This window comes from Ostrinia nubilalis, chromosome 20 (assembly GCF_963855985.1).
Source record: "Ostrinia nubilalis chromosome 20, ilOstNubi1.1, whole genome shotgun sequence".
Lineage (NCBI taxonomy): Eukaryota > Metazoa > Arthropoda > Insecta > Lepidoptera > Crambidae > Ostrinia > Ostrinia nubilalis.
Genome location: NC_087107.1, coordinates 2,634,067 through 2,659,389, shown reverse-complemented (window position 1 = coordinate 2,659,389; position 25,323 = coordinate 2,634,067). Strand labels below are relative to the sequence as shown.

Here is a 25,323-nt window from a genome sequence, read left to right as displayed (position 1 = left end):
AGTATTATCAGGCCTGGCTCACTCCGCCCGGTACATCCGATAATTACCTACAGCGAAGCGCCCCGCCGGCGGGTATTATATCAGTCGAGTGTCACGCGCGCGCCCGTCAGGACGCTGGCGTGCGTTGTAGTATGATTATAATTCTATGATCGAAGTATTATTTAAAAATGGACATAAAGAGAAAGAAATATTGTGCGGCGTTCGGGTGTTTAAATTCGAAAAGAAATCTACCGGATTTATCTTTTTTTTTCGCTTCCTAAAGATGCTGAAAGGTATGTTGGCCATGTAGGTAATCAATAATTCTTAGGATAGTATAGGAACCTAACCTACTATGACTACTGCTCAGAATGCGTTCGTTCGTTTCAGCCAAATGACGTCCACTGCTGGACAAAGGCCTCTCCCAAGGTTTTCCATAATGAATGCATACTTACCTACATACGTACCTCATTACAAATAAGTAGATTAATTATTTTTTCACTAGACAGCAACCCTAACAGCGTAAGAAGAGTTCAGAGGCACGCGATAGAAAGAGACAAAACTTGTAGGTGAATAAAATTGTAGGTACGTAGTGCTGTGCGAGCTGAATTCCACTGTATCGCGTCGCAGCAAGACTCGCATTTATTTAAATCGTCTTGCGGAGTAATCCTTCTGTACCTGTACTATTACTTATTCTGTGGTATTATGTAGCTTACTAGACCCAATCTCATATACAGAGTGTCCCAAAAAGAGCGTGCCCCAACTTAAGGAAATGATAGATTAATGGAAAAAATACTTTACTAAAAGTATGACATGTCAGAGATACGGTTTTTCTTATATTTTTTTTAATCCCCCATTTCGAGCCTATCTCTTTACTGTCTGTACAAAATGAGCAGATATTTTTCGAATTCTTTTTTATGTCATGAAAAATATCACTTGCTCATTTGTAGGGTCATCCATTAGTCTATTATCTCCTTAAGTTTGGAAGGTTTTTTTGGGACACCCTGTGTATGAGAGGTCTTGATTAATTGGTCGACTGACTGGAAATTAATTTGAACGCTTACTAGCTGCAGAAACAACTAACTTATTATTATAACTGACGGAATGTCAAGGTTTTAACTACAACACCAGCACTATTAGATACTATCAAACAATTCATTTACTTGTTCTCAGAACATAACAATGTTAACAGTCCGCCTTGTATAAAAGACAGATATGGTTAATTGAAATTTAGTTTTAGTATAGAAATTATATTTCTGTATCGCAGTTAAATCTTAATACTGTATGTATTAAGATTTAACTTGTGTTCATAAAATATAATGAAAATTTTCCCTCCACTTGAAACCGGAATCGGGAATTCTGCGTTCAGGAATTAACTAGACTACTGTAGAATACATTTTTACATATTTACAAAGAAAAGTGACAAATTTAGTCATATTTATAACAATATGTTGCCCGCGGCTTCACCCGCGTGAAATTCAGTTTGTCACAGATCGTCGTAAATTATAGCCTATATGTTATTCTGGGTTATAAACAATGATACTGTAAAGTTTCGTCAAAATCCGTTCAGTAGTTTTTGCGTGAAAGAGTAACAAACATCCAGACATCCAAACTTTCGCCTTTATCATATTAGTAGGGATTACATACAATACAAAGTGAACATAACCATACCGACATGTCTCCACGCATCAGGTTTTCACGTGACTCCATCAAAATTCAGTCCAAATCTTAATATACTTTTATCAACATCAGCAACAGCATTACTGCTTTTACTTTTTAAAAACCGGTTCTGTAATGATAAGTGCAATTTTGTTTTATTGCAGTTCTGCTGATTAAAATTTTTGCTACTACTTTTTTTTAGTACTTTATCTAAATTCCTATCGTGATTTTATAATCATAGATCAGAAGTCCGGTTCTATTAGTGTTTACTTTTTAAAAATAATTGGGTGTGGAAGTACTTTTTGTTTAATAAACATACCTGTTGTAATATTCGCAATACGCAACACGTAATTTGTTTCTGAAGCATGTAATCGTATTTCTTTAAAGACCTGCAATTACAACAATGACACAAAGACTTGTGAATTCTCAAATTGTGAGGGAATTTGAGAATTCATATCTTCTTTGGGAATAGCATCGGTGACTCTCGGATCGAAAAAGCATCTCTCCCACCGTTTGAGACATGTGAGAGCTATGATACAATATCTATTCATAATGATTAAGATAAGTCTTGCAAACATACAATATTTAAAATATTTATAGTTTCATTTATCAACTACATTTAAGACTTTTTGTTCAAAACCTATCAATTGACTTCCCAGCTCTATTCAGGCACGTTTCGTGATTATTACTTTTCGTAAGTGTCTAACAAAGCACCATAGTTCAGACATTGGGCTGACCTATTTTTGGTTCATATGTGACACTATGGGTTACTGTTACCACAGTGACACAATGGACAGTTACCGCCTTCCAGTCCACTTGAAAGAATCGGCTAATTGTAACATAGTTAACTGGTGGGCATCAAAGAGTGGTTCATTTAATTATGGTTCACATATGACACAGTAATTACATAACAGTTAGAAACCGCTTGTTAGTCTACTGACTACTGGAATGAATTGGCTGTTGTCACCGAGCTATGGCATAGTTCACTGGGTATCAGAGTGGTCCATCCAATTATGGTTCATTTATGACACAGTAGCTAGCAACGGCTTGTTAGTCTACTGGAATGAATTAACTGTTGTCACCCAGCTATGGCATAATTCACTGGGCATCAGCGTCGTCCATCCAATTATGGTTCATATATGACACAGTAGCTAGTAACCGCTTGTTAGTCTAAAATTAATTAGCTGTTGTCACTGGGCTGTAGCATAGTTCATTGGGCATCGAAAAGTGGCCCGGTTAATTATGGTTCATATATGACACAGTGTCACACACAGTAATGATAACAGCTAGCAAACGCTTGTTAGTCTACAATTAATTGGCCGTTGTCGCCGAGCTATGGCATAGTTCACTGGGCATCGAACAGTGGACCGACTAATTATGGTTCATATGTGATACCGTTACGGCAACGGTATGCCATGGCGGTCCGTTGTCATACTTAGCCTTTGAGTTAGCGCGTTAATTACATTTTTCGCACATCGCTTTAAACTCGTGATAGAATGACGAGTTACCATCACGAAGAGCGTCGTTTTTTACACAGCATAGTATGTGTACTGTTATATTACTACGAATATGACAAGATGGCTGTAAAAAAATACTAAGAGAAGTTTAAGAACTTGACAAACATAGACTGAAAAAAGATCCATATAGCTTTCCTAGGCCTTATGTCTCGCTATAGTTGTCTTCAGGCTGTAGCTGAAAATCACTGGTTTGTTATGTTTAAACCGATGGCTGAATTGGCTGAGCTATTGCCGTTCAGTGTTGCTGAGACAATACTCAACACACAGACAACTTGATGTCCTTTGGTACTCTCTGTTCCTAATGTGTGTTTCCAGTAATGCAAATAAAGTATATCTATCTATCATTTGCCACAGAACATTGTATCAATCAAAGGTTTGCGCAGCAGAGGTGCGCTCACGCACCGTTAGCGCTGGGTATTTGGGTCGGCGCACGCGCCCGCTACAGTATGCCACAGGCGAACCAAGGCATAGGCGGGAAGAGTTTGTTATTAGTTTTAATTTTAGCCTAATATAGGACAAATTTTACCTTTGTTGTGGCCAAAGGATTGAGTCGAGAGTTCGGTCCTCTTTCCAGAAAAAAGGTCTACTGCCCACCCAAGTGGTGTTCCTTTGCACTAATTTCAATTTCAACATTGAAGGCACTAGTGTTTTCTGAACAATCACAACGAACGTTCAACGAAGTACTGCCACTATCAGGTTTGAAGTGTAAGCAGCAGTTGGTCAGAAGAAACTGCACAATTAGGCTTCTGTGTCCCAAATTTTAATGCGAGAACTCCCTATTTTGATCTGCCGGGCTAGGATGCGCGCCGTGATATACTCTTATCCACGTCAAAATGTATGGGCAAAATCGATAAAATGGCGTGATAACCCCTAGGCCTACTGGACTATCTATTTACAGTGAACCAACATAAGCATAGTGATACCTAGTGGTGTAGAAGGGAATATTAGTACATACAACATACGACCCTAAACCGCTAATTCTCCTAACTTGATCTCCCCCCGCACAATCTAGGATGTTATGTGTAATGTACGTGACATCTCGCCGGCTGTCGGGAATGTTTTCGGTTTTAATGCCCGCGTTATGCGTGTCAACGCGCCGATTGTGCGCGTGCGCCGAGGGAATAAAAATGATGCTTTGTTTGAGTTATGTGCATATGCGTAAAAAGGGAGGGGGGTCTAGTGCCAACCCTAGGATGTTGAATGGTATTAATTGCACCTTCAGGTCCTTCCTTCTCCGCCATAATAAGAGTACTATCTCCAATTTCCCAGAGCCAAGTATTTTCTTAATACAACTACCTATATGGTAAAAAATTTTTAGATACTAAAGTGAAAAACTCACCGTTAAAATAATCTTCCTTTCAGAAACGCCGATATCTGTAAAGATAAAAATAACATTAGGTACAACTTGCAATTCGTGACTTAAAATAACAAAAGCGAAACGCATTTCCAGTGAAAAAAAAACAATAGAATGAATGATTCAAATTTCAAACGCCGAACGGGAGCAGGTCAAATGTCAAAAGCATCGTTCACTCAGTTCGGTTCGGTCATCAATTCAAACGAATGACATTGAATTATCGAAAGCGGGCAAGGTCGGGGACCACACGAAGGTACGTTTGTCCCGTTTGACTAGGGTTACCATTCGTTTTTCAATTTTCAATTTGTCGGGAATTTTCAGGACAGATGCACGAACGTCTGCCTAAAAAAACTAAAAACTATATTATCCGAGATTGTTTGACAGAAAATTTAAATTTCAGTCAGTTAAATGTCCTCTTTAACTGATGGATAGCGATTATCCAATGTCAGTTGTAATTAGTTTGCAAGCTACGAAAAACTGATTATTTTTTTCGCATGCTAGAGTTGCCGAATTTTGTTGGATGAATAATTATGACTCGTTCATCAAGAAAGCGGTAGTTCAAATTTTACATTGTTTTTGGATAAAGTTTAAAATGATGTGGTTACGAACTGCTTAAAGGGTTAAGATGGTGACCCTACGTACACCATAACGGGGATGACAGAGACGTGCGCAGGAGTTTCGGGCGCTCAGATGGACGGAACACCAAGAAAGTTTATGATTGATGGAGGGTTTTCGTTCTGACTGTAGAATAATATTTTCAAGCAAAAGTATTTTGAACGTGGATTGGCAGACAAGTAACGTTTAATGTTTATGTTCGAGCAAGTATTAGTGAAAAAGGCACAATGTGATATGTTTTTTTTTTGCCATTCCTAATGTGATAATATGCATTCTGCAGATAGGTTAATTTGGCAGGGATGACGCTGTCAAACTCACATATTTCTGGCCTTAAGTTATACAGGGTGTCCCGTAATGTAACGTCAAGCCGGAACTGGGTGTTGAGGCAAGTTATGCTGGTTATCAGAAAAATATAAAAAAAAATCTATGTGGCATTTTGTCAAAATAATAGGCATTTAAAAAAAAAACAAAAAATTCTACTCCCGGTGACGGTCTTTTTACTCGTGTTGCCACAAATCTTCACTTTTTCCAAATTTTTTTTTTGTTATGTAACCCTGAATAATGCTTCTCTAAATTGTTATCAAAATTACAAAACCAGCTGCTCCAGCTTGGATGAAAAAAATACATTATTCCCAAAAAAATTTTCAAAATAAAAATTTTGCCTAGTTTAAACTGACTGTACTGAAAAAAAATTGTACTACGCGAGTGTGGCAAGTGACGTCATAATTTGGCGCATTTAGTAAGGATTCCAAAATGGTATAACACTTGGTAAATTCTTGCTGTAATTGTCGACAATTTTTGGTTTTTTGGAAATAATCCCGTTTTTAACTTTATCTACCTTGGTTAAAAATTATTATTCTAATGTGCCCAAAATTCAAGTTACTGGCTTAAGTGAGGTGGAGAAGCCATTTTAAAAGGTATGAGCGGGACGGAGAGGGCCATCTTACCAAGCAGGGATATTAGGGATATCCGTAACCGTAACCGAAACTATCGGATATCCGAAATAAAAAAATATCCATAACCGTAACCGAAACTGATTCAAAAGTTACGGATAGTTTCGGATAAAGACGGAGTCTAAGGGTACAATTATTCCAAACTGCAAAACTCTATGAAATCTGCAGTATACACGCCGCAGCGGCAATGCCGCGCTGCCGATTTCATAGAGTTTTGCAGTTTGCGGTCTGCGGCCCGTCTTGGAATTGTACCTTAAATCTTAATATTTGTTACCAACTTGTCTGGCATTCCCTGGCACCATCTAATATGCCAGCCTGTTTTACCTTTATCATACATAGGTGTCGTCTTAGTTGGTACATAAAGTAGCTATGTGGGTCACGCAGCATCTTGCTATTTGAATTATACCTACATTTTTGAAATTGTAATAATTCCGTAACCGAAATTATCCGAAACTTTCGGATAATCTGAAATGATTTCATATCCGTGACCGTAACCGAAACCGGTATAATATTATTATAATATCCGTAACCGTATCCATAACCGAAACTTCATATCCTTATTATCCCTGTTACCAAGTACAAGTGCAGGCAGAGCAGGTAGTAACGGCGCGCACGCACGGGTGACTTTTGTCATAGTATGTCAACTACTAATTACTGTCATTTATTTGTGATGTCTGTTTGTTTTAGGTATTTAAATTTGCTTAAATTGCAGCTAAAAAATTATTTATTTTTATAAACACACTGTGTAAAATTGCGCACGTGACATTGGCGGAATAGTGTGCCCTCAGTGGCGATAAAACGCAAGTTCATCGCCATAAACCAAAGAAGAAGAAGAAGAAGGTGACAAAAGTTTCTGTGACTGACTGTACGGTAGTCAGTCACAGAAACTTGAATTTTGGGCACATTAGAATAATAATTTTTAACCAAGGTGGATAAAGTTAAGAACGGGATTATTTCCAAAAAACCAAAAATTGTCGACAATTACAGCAAGAATTTACCAAGTGTTATACCATTTTGGAATCCTTACTAAATGCGCCAAATTATGACGTCACTTGCCACACTCGCGTAGTACAATTTTTTTTCAGTACAGTCAGTTTAAACTAGGCAAAATTTTTATTTTGAAAATTTTTTTGGGAATAATGTATTTTTTTCATCCAACCTGGAGCAGCTGGTTTTGTAATTTTGATAACAATTTAGAGAAGCATTATTCAGGGTTACATGACAAAAAAAAATTTGGAATAAGTGAAGATTTGTGGCAACACGAGTAAAAAGACCGTCACCGGGAGTAGAATTTTTTGTTTTTTTTTAAATGCCTATTATTTTGACAAAATGCCACATAGATTTTTTTTTATATTTTTCTGATAACCAGCATAACTTGCCTCAACACAAAGTTCCGGCTTGACGTTACATTACGGGACACCCTGTATAGTATGTAGAGTACATAGTTGTAAGTACCGAGGACCTGTCCTGTTTTCACCTCTTTGAATTCCTATGAAATTCTACACATATCTAAGTAAATCAAAGACGTTTCAATCGAAGAATATGCTTTGAGAATCGCCGCCTTACCTACTAGGTCTTGAGAATTTGGCACAATGTCTCACCTCTATAAAATCACCACTATGCAGTCGTGATAATTGCAATGTCATATTTGCAATATTTCGCACTCTTGTCGCCAGTATAGTAGCCGATAGATTTTATGTATTGTGTACTTTATGTCTAGGACATAAAGGTTGTTATTGAGGTATAGAAATGAGGTAGCAATGTAATTAAACGATGATAACCACCATTACTGCTGTAATTGTTCTGGACCGAGTCCGGTTAAGAGATGGCGTCTTAGAGGTATGTCCTCTATAAACCAAACTATCAACATGCTATTCATCAGTATCATCAGGTCATTTAGTCTTCATTGCAGGAAGAAAATCTTCTAATTGACCAAGCAAATGGAGGTTTTGGCCTACACCCTCCACACTGGCCAGATGGGTTGGGAAGGGCTGATGTTTGCTTATTTCTCCCATAGTCGATTCTTATGACATCCATGGGAAGAGTCAATGGTGCTATTCTATTCTGCCAGAACATCATACGATGGAGGTTTTATCTTTTGCCAGGATTCGTAGGTGACAAAGACTTGTATGTACAGACATCTGCACATCAAACAATACATTGTTGTCGCAAAATGGTGCCTATTAAAGCTTGTTTCCCACAGCAATCCAGTTTTGCAGGAACCAGTAATCCAGGATTCCACAAAACTGGACTGTCGTGTGAACATGCACATGTGTGCCTGAAACTTCTGAAAGTTAATTACAAATCCGAACGGATCGGTTTTTTGCGCGATACAATAAACGGGAATGAACATTGATCTTACAAAGCAGGATTCTGCACAAAACCGTCCTTGCAAAAAATTTGATATCTCCGTGGGAACAAGCCTGTAACTATAGCGTTTGATGCGACAGTCTCCATCCAACCCACATCTAACCCCATTCACCAAAGTCCGGGAGTGACAAACCCACGCTGCGAGTAACTATTTAGCCAATGAGGAAGATGAGTGTAATTATTTTATAATGTAAAAAGATCAAACATAAAATATAAAAAATATTAGTAAAAGAATTTTTTCGATATCTCAAAAACTGAATTTTCTATGGGCATTCAAAGTTGGATGTTTTAAAAATCAACTCGCACTTGACCGTTTAGCGCGTGACGTCACACCGCCCGTTACCTCCGCCGGGATGGTATTGCTCCTTCGAGCGCTCATAGACTCGTGCAGTCATTTCGAGTTTTATAGAATTATGGAGAAAAAAATACCATGCAGATATTGTATAATAACCCTTTTATACTAATACAATGGTTAGTGCCCCAGAAAAATACTTTTAAAGCTAAGAAAAGTTGAGAAATACATAAATGGTGTAAGTTAACGAAAAGGGAGAAAGCGTTATCTACAAAAACCAGTCGATATTATTGCAAAGATCATTTTAATGCGAGTACCTACCTAAAGACAAAACACCTACCATTGTATATTTTTCATTACAAATATTTTATAAAGTATTTTAGTGACATTTTATTTGAAACAGTGGACAAAAAATAAGAGAAACAAAACACGAGGTACGCACGCAGATGGGTTACTTAAAGTAAATTGAATCCTTTGAAACTTTAAAGACAATAAGACAATACTAAAAACTCTCTACCTACTTTATCCCTTGTTATTGACTATGTTTTATGGTGGTAAAATAATGTTGTCGCTTCATCGAGTTATCGATAAAAATCTATACGAACAAAATGTATTAACACATGACATACTTCTTATTCTTGTGACAATCCGCCTGTGGAAGTCAAAGAGATAATAATACTCTAGAATAGAGTTATCGTCATCATCATCGTCATCTCAGCCACAGGACGTCCACTGCTGAACATAGCCTCCTTCAATAACTTCCACATAATATCGCACAGTTGGTAGAGGCCTGCATCCAGCGCCTCCCTGCTATCTTTATCAGGTCGTCGGTCCACCTTGTGGGTGGACGTCCCACGCTGTGTTTTCCGGTACGTGGTCTCCACTCCAGAACCTTTCTGCCTGGGGCAGAGCTGCGGCAGGTTATACAGAAAACTATGGAAGGAGTATAACTTGCCACTATGCTTGACGTTCGTGGAATATGAGAAGAAGGCCTTCTATTCGATCGAAACTTGGGCAGTGCTGCAGTCTCTCCAGCGGTGCCATATTAATTATCGCTACCGTTGCTGACGATATTGTGGTCATGGCACTCATGGCAGAGTTGCTGGAAGACCTCGGCACAATGCTCAAAGTCCTTAATCGAATATATCGGAACAGGTAGGCATTCGGATGAATACGAACAAAATGAAGCTTATGTCGAACTGCGCCCTACTCAGTTTCGTTTCGGAGCTTGATTCTCGAGATTGTTGACAAATAAAGTCACTGACATAGCCTGACGGATTAGCAAGCTGAAATGGCAATGGGCAGCTAGGGCACGTAGCGTAGTACGCCGAATAGAGTTATCTGCAATAGAAATAAAGACGAGAGATACGAAGATTCAAGTAGAACAGAAAAAGAAAGACGTAACAGACTCAAACTATAAAAATCAGGAAAAACGTTGACGACCCTCGATAGAGTTAGAAACCAGTTTTAACTGTGACAAAACTGACTGTACCTTACTTGCGATTCATGATCGTTCACTGATTCCATAGAAAGTTACAAAGTTTATACCTACTAATAACTTTTTAAAGTGAACAAAAAAATCATCAAGCCCGATGGACTGATCTTTGTGTCAGATGGTTATGGTGGTAGTACTACTGACACATATATTTTTATACTGCCTATACAAGGCAGTTCAAATTTTAGCTGAGATCCAACTTGCACAACAGTTTTGGTTTCCTCCAATAGCACGCTACTTCGGTACAAGCGGGATCTTCACTACGTCTATACATATAACCTTAAAACCAATTAATGCCATTGTATGTTTGCATTCTTCATTGCTTGCTGCAAAACCTCCGCATTCCAGATTTTCCAATTTATTCGTTATCTTCAGCACAAACAAATGTACAATGATATGCCGTAGCTCTAACTTTGTGTTCAGGTGTAACTCTTGTTTTTATTGTACACTGCGGATATAGTATTTTCAAATGAACTTACCCTACGAGTATTACATTATGTCCATAATTCGATAGTTGGATAGTTAGTAGTCTATAACACGACTGGACGTGATCGTCCAACTCTGTAAAAATAAAATATTAAGACTTAACGTTGCTAAATTATTGATGGGTATTATTTTTTATCGATAACCCACAGCAATCTGACTGACAGCACTAGTACTTTTACTTTTAAACTAGATATAACTTTTATAATCTACGTCAAATACTACAAAAAGCGTAAATACTAAATACTCAATTATTTATTGCATCCATAATAATAGGTTCACTTACCTTGCAAGTTTTAGCCCTTGGATTTCTGCAATAATAAAGGTACTTTGCATGTTTTCTGAAAGTATCCACAACCATAAGTAAATCTACTTTCGTAAGATTATTTGGTTGGCATCAGATACGGTTAATATATATAAAAAATGTATCGAAATGAACGAAAATAAGTTTACAGAGCGCAGCTAGCACCCGCGCCGCCCGTCCGTCGTTGCCCAACGAGCGGTGTGACGTCACCGCCCGTATTCCAGGGGTGCTATCAGTTTTCGCGCGTTCCCATATTGATTTGCTTATAAAATATTCAATTTTCGTGATATCAACAAAATTTTTTCACAGTTAGTCTTATTTTAGCTTAAAGTTTTTGTTAGGGCTGAAAAAGGGGAATAAATTTTGATTTACATCTTCCTCATTACGACCCGACGGCCGACGACCGTAAAAACGCGTCGGTCGCACGCCAAGTGAGCCAGTGGGCCGGCAAAAACGCGGGTCAGTTGTAGGGTGAGAAAATGAGTCAGGAGCCACAATTAGATGGCTTCAAGAAGATTTTATTCACGATGTACTTGTGATCAAATTGTTAGAAAAACCACAGAAGTAATAAATATGTTTAGTAAATCTAATTCTGCTTAGGGACAATAATGTGGTACAGTGCTGAAAAGAAGCAGCATCGTAAGAAGTTTGGTAAATATTTTAACTCTTCGACATTAGACACGTTAGTATCCCATGCGAAACTTTGAGGATGAATGTATTTTTGTTGTTCACGTTGTACTGGACGGATTTTAATGAAACTGCAATGTTAGCTTACACAGCAGAAGTACCAGAACAGGCTTAGTTACTTTTTTTTTTATTGTAGAAGTGACGTAACTTTGTGTGGATCAACGAGCATCGACGCAACGGACCACTCTACATCGCTAAGATCCCTCTTAAAATATTTTTATGACATTCAATTTGTACTCATATTTTCGGTGAAAACAGTAAAAAATCAATTGCATCACGCCTACAGTAAAAATCAAAGCAAACCTCCGTCGTGCAAAGGCAATCGTAATTTGCCTACCGGTGTGGGGCCATAAAAAACGCGGCGATCGCACGCGCCGCACTGGGTCAGCCCGTGTGACGAATCACGCAACACGACCGTCCTACAGCCCTGGTTATGGGGTGGGCGACTCACTACTAGCGGGCAGCGGGAGCGATTTTAAACGCTCTTGCTTAAATTTTATCGTAAAAATGTTTGTTCTGAAATTGGGAAACCAGGCATTGACAGAATCACTGCGTGACACTCTATGAGCTTCAACGGTGTACTTAATTCTTAATCTGGTAGTAAATGGTAAAACATCATGCCATACTATCTTTTAAGTAATGCGGTCGAAAGAATATCGACGACCAGACTAATATTTTTTTAGCAAAATTACATTATTTCAATTCAACTACCACAAGATACTCTGGTAGATGATTTGTGTGTTTGTGCCTAACCTGAGGACAATGAAGCTTTATTTACCCACAAGCCACAACACTCTTCCTAAAACTCCTAAATATTATTTGTATTTCAAAACCAAAATCGCTGTTACTGAAGCCACCGCCAATCACAGCGAAATGAACTCGATTTCCATCAAGTTTAACTGCGTATGACCGATGCATTACTGTTAGGCGAATTTGTGGAGTTATGTGCGTTTGTCACGAGAAATTTCGGTTATATGGGATTAATTATCAGCGAGTACTTATCCTCAATGGGCTCACCGTTAGAGTTGGACACTCTAGTCCTGGATTTAATAGGAACAAACAGAAGAAAAATGTTCCGAGTTTCACTGTAGGCTTGAATTATGTACGAAGTCAATCTGATAGTCAGAAAAGAAATCACGTGACAGAAGAAGATAGGTACTTACCTAATTATTGGTGGACTGGACATATTCTAATAACAAGTAAGCATGTATCAATCGTATCGTAATCGTAATAGTAGCAGGAAGGCGCTGGACGCAGGCCGCTACTAACAGGGTTACATGGAATGCATTGGGGGAGGTCTATGTTCAGCAATGGACGTCCTATGGCTGATGATGATAATTTAATGTATCAATTGAAATATTATTCTTTCTGGATTTACGGGATCTCGAGGAATCTAAAATCAGTGTAAATAATACAAATGACAATTTTTTATACGTCATCTATCTTCTATCGGCACTTTTTTCTGACGACTTAAATAAATTGCTGCGAACATTATCGAAATGTGTCGAAATGTTAAGACATCAATCAATAACCGGCTGTCTGTCACCAAACACATAAAAAAGACGGCCATGTTTTTTTGCTAATTAATTTTTGCGCCGACTTAGTCGTGACTCGTTAAGATCAGTTGACCAACTGTAGAAAATGAGTTGATGTGTTTGACATTTTCGAATGTGGCACAGTAAAGATTTGCATTTATGTTTTATGTTCTAGATTGGTATGTTGTGGAGCAACATGCTTAAGCTCTCATCTATACTTAGTAAAGTTTGTAAGTTTTTTTGCAATAACCTCTGGAACTACTGAACCGATTTTGAAATTTCTTTCTCCAGTAGAAAACTACATTACTCCTAAATGACAAAGGCTGTAATTATCTAATCGCGATGGAAGCCGCAGCCAAAAACTGGTAAATAATAATGTACTTCTCTTACATGCATGCGTGTATTGTACTGGTATTCTTTCTCAGTCAACATTTGCATTGTGTGAAGTCACAACTTTGTGACTTTTATAATACTTCTAATAAGTATTTATTTATCAATCTAATTATGGAAAGCACTGGATGCATGTTGCTACCTACCGGTCAATCTGGATTTCTGGAAGTCATTGGGGGAGGCTTATGTTCAGCAGTGTACGTCCTGTCAGAAATGATGACGATGATGAACCTAATATAATAGTAGCTGTTGTACGACAATTTTGACTAATCTTGCCTTCATCATCATTTCAGCCATAGGACGTCCACTGCTGAACATAGGCCTCCCACAATGCTTTCCATGTTGATCGATTGGTAGCGGCCTGCGTCCTGCGCGTCCCTGCTACCTTGCCTAAACTTGCCTTATAGGTATGTAAATTTAGGTTATAATACCTACAAATTCCAAAACTCGAATCAAATTCACACCTCACCTTACTTAATACTAAAGCCAACAATGTAATGTACCTGCTAAAACAATGCCCGGTAAGGTGCGCTTGCGCAACCCACAATAAAGAATCCCATTCACACGGTCGCGGTGGCCGTACAAAAAACGCAACTCGACAAACTGGCGACAAAATATTTGGTTTACGCTAAATGTTAATCACGACGTAGGACAGCGAGAACGGCAAGAACGATGTGAAGTTGTGGGGATCAGTTTAACTTTGATGTTAGCAAGAGGCACTTAAAGCTATTTTAGAGCTTAATACGCTGTACAATTGTATTTCTGCACCAATCAATCCAAGTAAAATTTAGCCTTTTACACCATGGATCGCCTCGCACTGACATTCCTTGGGCAAATTCTGAAAAGCCACGCCCATTCATAGTTTTGTTTAATAAGTAACATTTACATACCGATCAGCTAAAAACCACGTTCATGGTAAGAAGTTAACTCAAAAATAACCTAAAACTTGATTCAATTTGTATGAACTGGTGGTTTCCTCTTGGCTGTGTTTTGGTAGGTCGTGGGAGGAAGAGTTGTTGACATGTGTCAACTAAGAACCGGTATGCACCAACTTAAACTGTCACAATGTCACACAGTGAAATGGTTAGAGAGCAGCGACTAATTTTTGATGTTATTTCAAGCATTATTTCATTATTAACGTTCGTCATATCGAGTACAGACAAAGGTGACTTAGGCCCGTATTCGCAAAGATTACTGTGAGGTCTCACAGTGCGCGTGGACGCACAGGGTGACACACGAACCAATCACATAGCTCTATTCATGGCTGAGCGTTTGATTTGCTGCTTCACTTTATGCAAGAATCGTTTGTGAATACGGGCGTAAGTTTCTTCTGCCACTTCTTCTCAGCACCAGCCCATTGTTGTCCCGAAGTGGTGGAAGGGCAAGCTATATTTGGGACATGTATAAGTGCCCTGGAAGGGGCCTAAGTACTGAATAAAAGCTTTGACTTTGAGTGCAGTTATTTATAGAACTAGATGTTTAATTACTTCATCAAGAAATGCTTTTAGATATAGAAGTTACTGCTAATCTGTATAACTGTTTTAACAGTGTCATTTCTGAGATATAAATTGCAATTAAAACTTGATAAAGGTGCATTCACAACCGGAACACAAGCATGTAATCAGTCAATGGTATTAAAGCGGAGTTTACACATTCGCGAACAACTAAAATGATTGTAATAAAATATTCTTTTGGGCATAAAATTTACTAGGGATAATACGACTTTTAGTCAGTTTACGACAATCTTTGAGTGTTATAATTGAACTCCATGCAACATAATTATATTTATTATGTTATTATAGTTTTCCTTTTTGCTCTTTACAGTATCTAGTGTCATTTAATTAACTTAAATAATTTAAACTTAAATAATTTTTGTCACAGGAGTTACGACAAACCAAGACTTAGGCTGAATTGCTTTAATTAATCTTACTTTAACAGTAACTATAACCATAACTGGTGTTTTTGTATGGAGTTTAACAGACTTTTTTTATAGTTAAAGTACTCCAGCCTTAAAGTTCTGTACGAACAACGAACAAAGAACTGATTCGAATGAGAATACAACGAAAACTTACACGAATGCTCGGTTCGCACCACCGCTAACAGTGAAGAGGCACCTTTATCACGCATATATCTAACTAATTCCGTCAAAATCAGAACGGAGGTAATCCTAAGATTACCGTAAAGACAGGTCCAGATGATATTTGCAAAGAAACCAGTTTCTTGATTAATGCTCCGCCGCATTTATGTTGACGTGCGACTCTTGGGTTATTGATGGTTTTAGAAAAACGTTTGATTATTATTAAAGAGACTCACCTTGGGAACGACTTTAAACTTAAATGTGACCAAGTGAATATTAATTTTGTTAATCACGTTTTATGGTGCAGGTACACTATCCGCGAAATTGATCGAGACAGACAGTGTAAACACGAATTTCAGATAGTTTTGCCGTGTGTCGCCCATACTTCTGTGTACGTGTGTTCGGGCTTCTGGCATAGTGTACTTGCGCCATTAAAGTAAGTAATGTAATTTCGCTACAGATCACTGGTGGCATACTTTTTTAAGCATTCAAAGTTTGGGTGCCATTTGTGCGATTTCGTACGCGAATTGAAATTCGCATGCTTCACGAATATGTCGGGTTTCTAATTAGCGAAATTATTTTGTGTGGGAATTATTTTTGTCGCTAGAAGAAAAGTACATTTTAGAAGCAATGAAATCTTTTTTCGATCTTGAATCGACCGGTGGGTTTGCGATACTTATATCCTTTCAGAATCCACGCGAGCAAAGCCGCAGGCAGCCAGTAAAGACATTTTAGCAATTTATAACTTCACGAGGAAACACTTCACGAATCACGAATTCACGATACAATAACTACAATTTAATACACAATAATGAATCGGGAAATTGCGTGTCGTCGTCAACAATTTCGAGATCCATTAAAACGTCTTATACGAGAGTGTTAATATGCTAATATCTGCCCCAAATAAATGATAATGAAGCTCTTTTATCTAGTTAATATTCTTTCCGCTATCAGACAAGACAGGATACAACTAGACAAGCATCAACTATGACTAGCACAAACACTTAACACTTAAGGCCCCTCGCCCACGACGACATTTTGTAGCGATGCAGTAGCGATTCTGTCGCGCGTTCGCATCGATACAGTCGCAATGCGGTCGCTAGCTGTGTGCCCTCGCCGTCGCTTCTGTCGCGATGCAAACGCGATTCAGTAACCCTCCCTTCGTTCTCTCCCCGATGTCGTCCGACACGGTCGCGCGTTTGCATCGATACAGTCGCCCTGGCCGTAGCGCGTTAGTAGCGCGTTGGCATCGCTTCTGTAGTGCGTTGCAAATGCGACTAACGCGCGTCAGTAGCGATGCTACAAAAAGTCGCCGTATCGTGGGCGAGGGCCCTAACACTCCGTCGCATAGTGTGACGAATATTTAAATATCGATTAGCAAACTAGATCGATTATTTCGATCGTCGAGAGCGAAAGTTTTGCGATCGGATAGACGTTAATCGAGATGGCATTGAGTTCTTTCAATTAAATAAATACTGACTAAAAAAACTTAAAACTAAGAGAGATCTTAAGAGAAATTATAGCTCCTATTTATTCATGAGTCTCAAAAACTATCAAGTTACAGATTTTATTCTAATAAATTTCTACGTGTACTTACGAGTTAAAACTTTCATATAACTAAGGTAGATATGCATCATCCTTAATTGACCGTAACTATTACGATAACCGGTGCTTTTTGTATAGAGTTCTACAGATTTTTGACCCAAAAGAAAAAAACCCAGCCTTAGAATATGATACTCCACAATGCAATTTATTTATTACGATGCAAATCATTATCAATTGACACAGATTGAAAACTATAGATTAAGATAAAATACACATGAAAGTTGTGAATATCCTTGGGGGAGGCCTTTGCCCAGCAGTACACGTCATTTGGCGGAAAAAACTAATTTCAATTAATTAAACGACTGATCCCTACTAATATTATAAATGTGAACGTACCTTTGTCTGTCTGTGTCACTTTCACGCCCAAACCACTGAACCAATTTTGATGAGGCATAGAGATATTTTGAGTCCCGGGAAAGGACATAGGATAGTTTTTATCCCGGTTTTTGAAACAGAGACGCGTGCGATAAAGTTTTTCTGTGACAGACAAAATTTCACGCGGGCGAAACCGCGGGCGGAACGCTAGTACATAATATTGGGAAACTACTTCCAATATTGCTTTCTAAGAAGCGGCCTTCTAAGCTTTCAAAACAAATAAATTAGATTAGTTAAACTACCAGATTAGTAAACATGCAAAAAGATCTAAGGCCAAGTGAAATCGCAGTGAAACTTAGATCGGGATAGCATAAATATTTGTAATCTAAATAGGCAGGAATGGCCCAGATATAGGAACAATAGTGGTACTGTGTTAGGTCCTAATTAACCCTGTCTGCGCCTGCGCATGGCATCTTGGTGCTACCATATTTAATGGTGTTATCATGGTATTGGAGTAATATCCAAATAGGCTTTTAGAGGACCATAAAGCTATGCTTTTGCTACGAGTAAGTTAGAGACTTGTGCCATACATTGTATGAAGTCCAAGCATGCCTCCAAATAATTATGAAAAACCATTTTCTGTATCATCAATCACCAAACATTTTTTGACCGTTTAGAAATAAGAAGACGCTAAAAATTAAGTGTGTAACTGTGTACGTATTACTATCGGCTCTATTAGGTACTTATTTTTGGCCCTAGGCACAGAATAAGTAATAGTACAGGTACAGAAGGATTACTCCGCAAGACGTTTTAAATAAATGCGAGTCTTGCTGCGACGCGATACAGTGGAATTCAGCTCGCACAGCACTACGTACCTACAATTTTATTCACCTACAAGTTTTGTCTCTTTCTATCGCGTGCCTCTGAACTCTTCTTACGCCGTTAGGGTTGCTGTCTAGTGAAAAAAATAATTAATCTATTTATATGTCATGACTCATGAGGTACGTACCTCATGACACGTATGTATGTAAGTACGCATTCATTATGGAAAACCTTGGGAGAGGCCTTTGTCCAGCAGTGGACGTCATTTGGCTGAAACGAACGAACGCATTCTGAGCAGTAGTCATGGTAGGTTAGGTTCCTATACTATCCTAAGAATTATTGATTACCTACATGGCCAACATACCTTTCAGCATCTTTGGGAAGCGAAAAAAAAAGATAAATCCGGTAGATTTCTTTTCGAATTTAAACACCCGAACGCCGCACAATATTATTTCTTTCTCTTTATGTCCATTTTTAAATAATACTTCGATCATAGAATTAGGTACTACAACGCACGCCAGCGTCCTGACGGGCGCGCGCGTGACACTCGACTGATATAATACCCGCCGGCGGGGCGCTTCGCTGTAGGTAATTATCGGATGTACCGCGCGGAGTGAGCCAGGCCTGCCCTAGGTACTTATATTCCATTCGCGAAATTCTTGAACAGATATGAAATGCATGATGTTCATTATTGTACGGACGACGACACATATCAATTCAATCTAATCATTGTCTTAACGAGACGTAACAAATGCTACTTTGCAACAAAGGTGTATTGAATATGCTGTCAACTACGTTCCTTCGTGTACAAATCCAACTCGCACTTGACCCATACTTACTTCAAAAGAAAACCAATAACACCAATCGCACGAGTTTACTTTTAAGAAGCACTCAAGACTTAACCTAAATCCGCAGAAGAAATTAACCTTGAATGAAAGTCGACTTATCCCACGCGGCATATGCCAAATGCTTTAATCGAAAGGACAAGGATTGAGAACGGACCCAAATTTTTGCTTGACGTATTACATTCTGACACATCAGTCTGCTTGTTGTGACAGTGAGATGGCTTGGTTAATCTGTAATTATTTACTTTAAGCAGATTACAAGATGCCGCCTTCTTTCTTCCTTTTATTGTTTGAAAATTACTGTTTGAAATTAAAATTGTTTAAATGAATATTATTGAATAGTATTTAGGTTTAGGCCCTTTTCAGGTAACTTATTCACGTCCCAAATACAGTTTGTCCTCCTACCCCTACCACCACTTCGGGACAACCCAATCGTATGCAGCTGGTGCTGAGAAATTGTTAGTTGTTAAAGATACGGAGTCACTTAAGTAGTTTTAACATTTCTTAGCGGATAGAGTTGCTTCTCAAACTAAGTTTTGTGTAAATGATGATGAATGAGCGAATAGAGTTGCTTCTCAAACTGTGTAAATGATGATGACAAAATTTTATGATGTTAAACGGTAGTACCTACTACCCAATATTGATGAAATAAAACGCGGCCATAACAGCGCATTACACTTGAAAATTTCGACAGGTTCATCCGGTGTCTAAGTGCTAAGAGAGCAGTCACCCGGTAAGCGCCCGGTAGTCGTGGCTTCGAGTCCCAACTCTTGAAACTGAGTCATTTCAGACTCATAAAATATGACACCAGAGTTTTGGTGAAATCACTTGCCAATATCCACACGATGCAAGAACCTGTTAGTTCTTCTACTTGTCGTGTCGACAACAAACCTACACAGTGTCAGCCCAAAACTCCGCCACAAGAATGGCGTTGTCAGTAGCCTTCATTAAATCTTCCTGCGTGCAGTTGTTTGGGCACATCATGTGCTTCGTCGACTGGGGAACAAAACCACTTAGTTCTCAAAATTAATAATTACCAAGTTGTTAAAATTGCTGTGCGATGAATTGGCGTCAATCATACACGTCTTTTTCTCGCCTACACCTATTCGCGTGACTATAACTAGATCTTTTTTGTTCACATTAGGATATCTAGACTTTTTACCGGTCTAGATACCCGATCTTGTTGTGAGCTGTTCATTAATTTTTTGCCCGACTTGTTTAATTAATGAGAGGTGATTTAAGCATGATTAAAACACATTCCTGTTGCCATCAATGTTATTAAGATTGTATTAAGCTATACGATGGTTTATTAAAGTAATTATAAAGTAGGAAATTATTAATAATCTTTATCGAGATCTGTTTGTCGTTCTATTGCGTTTTATATTTCATGTTGTTGCTTGTGAGAGTGCACAGGTGAATGACGTACTATTAATTTTTAATTAACATCACTGATCGAATAATGCAGGTGTATTATTTTAGATAAAGTATTATGTAACAGAATCAATCAACCTTACTCAGAATAGACCGATCAAGAAAGAAGCTAAAGTGAACTAGAGTCATTAGGAGAGAGAGAGAGAGAAGCAAGAAGCAAAAAACTTCAAATGACATCTAACTACAGCACTTGAAAAGTTAATAAACTTACGTAGGTAACGTTAGTATGTTCCAAATAATTGCCAATTTGGTAAAAACAAGGCAACTATCTCCTTATCATGATGATTACGCGAGCATCGATCCAGATAGACGATTATGTCTACATTCTAACAAAGTAACGAGAGATCTTGTTGTATTTGAAATTACGTAAAAAACTGTTAAAGTAAACGCGAACGTCTAGCTGTCTAATGCAATAGGAATATTAGCAAGTCGCGTTCTTTCTTTATAATATTGGCAATGACTTCATAAATTATACTCAACACCATCTGCGAAACATTTGCGAAGGTGATTTCAAAAATGTTTTAAAGGCAATCCGATCTCAGTCACCACAAGATTAAACGTCCATTTACCTAAAAAACAAATGTGTTTTGGCTGCCAAGTCGCTTGGCCTTGGCCTGGCATTGAACCTGATTACCTGACGGTAGTTTGACGCAAATAATGTGACCGATATCTGAATATTTTTTGTAAAATTGTAAGGCTCGTTCCAATTAGGGTATGCAAAACCGAAAGTTTATCAAAAACCGATTTTTTTTTCGGTTTCCAAGAAAAAAAACCGGTTTTCGGTTTTTAATCGGTTATTATCGTTCTATTTTTTTTTTCAATCAACTAGTAGTTACATACAGCGATTTGTTACGTCCTGTCCGTTTTGTGTTAGATTACATTATTTAAGAGAGGGTTATAACAGTTTTTAGCTTATTCATTAGGCATTATAGGCACATAATGAATAATGACTTGACTTACTTATGGTCCTATGTCCCCTAGATGGGGCAGAGGGCGTCCACAACAGTCATCCATCGCGTTCGGTCTTGAGCTATGTGTTTGATCTCGCTCCAAGTCTTGCCGATCTTCTTCGCCTCGTCTGCCACAGTGCGCCGCCAAGTTTGCTTGGGGCGACCACGTTTGCGTTTTCCTTGGGGGTTCCAATCCAGAGCCTGCTTGGGGATGTGATCGGGATCCCTTCGGAGAGTGTGGCCAATCCAGTTCCACTTGCGGCGCTTGATCTGCTGGTCGATCGGAATTTCGTGGCAGCGTTCCAATAGCTCGACGTTGGAGATTTTCTCAGGCCAGTATATGCCGGGAATTCGGCGAAGGCAGCGGTTGACGAAGACCTGCAGCTGGTGCGAGATGACCTTGGTGACCTTCCACGTTTCACACCCATAGAGCAGCACGGATTTAACGTTGGACCCGAAAATTTTGATCTTGACCCTTCGGGTCAGTTTCCGTGACTGCCATACGGGGCGAAGTTGTGCGAAGGTGGCTCTAGCCTTGGCAATGCGCGAAGTGATGTCCTCTTCGGTACCTCCAGTCTCTGACACGACGCTCCCGAGGTAGGTAAAATTGTGGACACGTTCCACATCCTCTGCACCAATCCGTAATGGTGTGCAATTCCTCACTCCAGATCGCATTTCTTGGGTCTTCCGGCAGTTAATTTTGAGCCCCGTGATGCCCGCCTCTCGATGTAGGTCATCAATTTTGGATTGCATATCGTGATGCGTGTGGCTCAGCAAACAGAGGTCATCGGCATAATCTAAGTCTTCTAAGACTCCGATTATACCCCACTCTATTCCACGCCGTTGGTTTTGATATGCACGACACATGACTCCATCCAAGACTACCAGAAAGAGAAGCGGCGAAAGCAGGCAGCCTTGCCGGACGCCCGCATGCACCTCAATGTCTTCGGAGATGAGGCCGTCGTGAGTGACTTTACAAGAATATTTCTTGTAGATGGCCTTCAGTAGATCGATAATTTTCGGCGGGACACCAATGTCAGCGAGTCGCGACCATATGCTTGCCCACTTTAGCGTATCAAAGGCTTTTTCGAAGTCTACAAAGGTAAGATAGACTTCCCTTTGCCATTCTGATGCCTGCTCCAAGATGATACGCAAAGTATTGATCTGGTCGGTGCACGAGCAGTTCGGGCGGAAGCCAGCCTGTTCCCTACGCAAAAGAGGTTCAACGGCCCCCGATAACCTATCCAAGATAATCTTGCAGAAAACCTTTGACGGTATCGAGAGCAAAGTGATACCTCTCCAATTGCTACACTGGCTTAGGTCCCCTTTCTTTGGCACAGTAATTAAAAGCCCCTTATTCCAGTCGTCTGAATAATGAATAAGCTAAATTTAACTCAAGGGATGGTAGTTTATCTCCATTGCACGTATTAATTGTCACCGAATACGTTTTTAAAATTCATTACTCTGTCGGTTTAGTATTTTGTTAATTACCACCATGTACATAATGTACATCAAAAACGTATTTGTTTACAATTACGATTGATATAAGCAATATCTTAAAATAAAAAGTAGAATAAAATGTAAAAAGCTTTATTTGTGAACGTTAGGTGGTATTTCTGTCAAATTTCAATACACTAAGTATTACAGTAATAAGCTTCTGCAGATATCGCAAATAAATGAGATTCAATGTTCAAAACAATTCAGAAATAAAAACTGTTCAATTCACTCACACATTAGGTTAATTATTCACTGCAATAATCACCAACTATCTGAATCGCGGGGTGGGTCATGTCAGGTGGCGGGCGCGGGCGGTACGAGTCTTAAATAATTATCGGGGATTCCCCGTTCAAAGGTAAACGACGGAGTAACCAAGTGACAATGTTGCCAAGTTATAAATTGTAAAATAACCAAATATTCGTCAAATATCAAAATACCCAGGTTATATTATAATAAAATGATATTGCTTATTTATGGAATTTGTTACGTGTATACAGATAGAAAAACCGATTTAAATCCGGGTTTCGATTTTTAAAACCGGTTTTAGAATTCGTCGAAAAAGGGCGGTTTTTCCGATTTTTCGGTTTCCGATTAACCGGTTTTGCATTCCCTAGTTCCAATGTGTGGACATTGTGCTGAAAAAATTTTTGAGGAAGAGTCCAAATTCAATAGCCAGCAAACGAAGTTTATTTATCATGTACTTACTACAAAATCAAAAATTTCTAATCGTTTATTACCAATATATCTAACTATAGTCTGGTCTGCGAGCACGTAGAATTTTGTCCAATGACCACAAGTTACCCATCTGTTGTGTATGTGGGTAGTTATATATTAACAAATGTATGTGACCACCACCCATGTTGTAGAAATAAACCAGTGTGTCTTTAGCAAGCAGTTGTTTCACTCGCGTCCCACGTCTCATATTTAACAGTGGCGACGTTTACCCACACTTAAGAAAAAAAAAAAATGTCGCACTTCGGAATTCTCTCCAGCTTCGACCACACACTACAAAATTGGGCTACTTACAAAAGTCGCATTGCCCAATGGTTCATCGCTAATGAGATCGGTGCGAAAACGGATGGAGACGGGGTCAAAAGGCGAGCGATACTACTGAGCGCACTCAGTGACACTACCTACGGGCTCGCAGCTGACCTGGCGTTACCGAAGAAGCTCGACGAAGTCACCTATGAAGGAATTTTGAAGCTCCTGGATAAACATTTCACGCCGAAATTATGTGGTTTCAGCGAGAGGCATAAATTTTATGCTGCGGTTCAGGAGTTAGAGGAAACTCCATCACAGTGGGCGGCTCGACTTCGGGGCCTCACGGCCCATTGCAGCTTCAAAAACATCGAGGAGACGCTACGAGACCGTTTTATAATGGGGATGTTACCGGGCCCCGAGAAAGAAAAATTGTTTACGCAAGATGTGGATACGTTGGAACTGGCGAAAGCGGTGGAGATAGCGGAAAGCGTGCGGAGCGCGCGTTTCGGCGCCGCAGCCGCCGCGAGCAGCGCTCCACAACAAAATCAGCTGTTCAAGATCAACCCACGGCCGAACAATTCGTCAAATGCCCGGGCATCCAAGGAAAAGTGTAGTGTTTGCGGGTATACAAATCACAAAACGGCACAGTGTCGATTCGCGAACTATAAGTGCAAAAAGTGTAACACAAAAGGCCATCTACGTAGAATGTGCAAAGTGAACGTAATTACTAATGAGGAAGGTGAGAGCGATGATGACGGTAAGTTGTTTGTTATTCGTGCTCACAGGGGAGAACCTATGACAGAATTTGTATCATTGAATGGGGTAAGATTAAAATTTGAGATCGATAGCGGATCGGCGGTCACGGTTATGTCAGAAAAGGATTTTTCTACTCATTTTACGAGCGTGCCATTATCAGCGACTAATAAACGGTTATGTTCATACACTGGAGACCGCATAAACTGTGTAGGAGTAGCTAGGCTACCAGCGGTGTATTTGGGATGCACGAACATTTTAGACGTTTACGTCGTCCGTGATGGCGGTCCGCCTCTCTTAGGTCGTGATTTTATATCACTATTTAATTTACAACTATCTCCTTGTAATTACGTAAGCGACGTCAAAACAGACGAATCGTTAGTAATTAGTCAGCTACAAATGCGTTTCCCACAAGTG

The 25,323-nt window shown here is 39.2% G+C and overlaps 1 protein-coding gene across 2 annotated transcripts in view; it reads right to left on the bottom strand.

The window, feature by feature from the left end:
• The window catches only part of LOC135081442 (LIM domain only protein 7), a 264,365-nt gene that overhangs the window by 210,691 nt on the left and 28,351 nt on the right, over window positions 1-25,323 (bottom strand). For both annotated transcript variants that reach the window (XM_063976129.1, XM_063976128.1), the window contains exon 2: window positions 4,492-4,526. The gene's annotated coding sequence lies outside the window, so the exon portion shown is untranslated. The remainder of the gene's footprint in view (window positions 1-4,491; window positions 4,527-25,323) is intronic.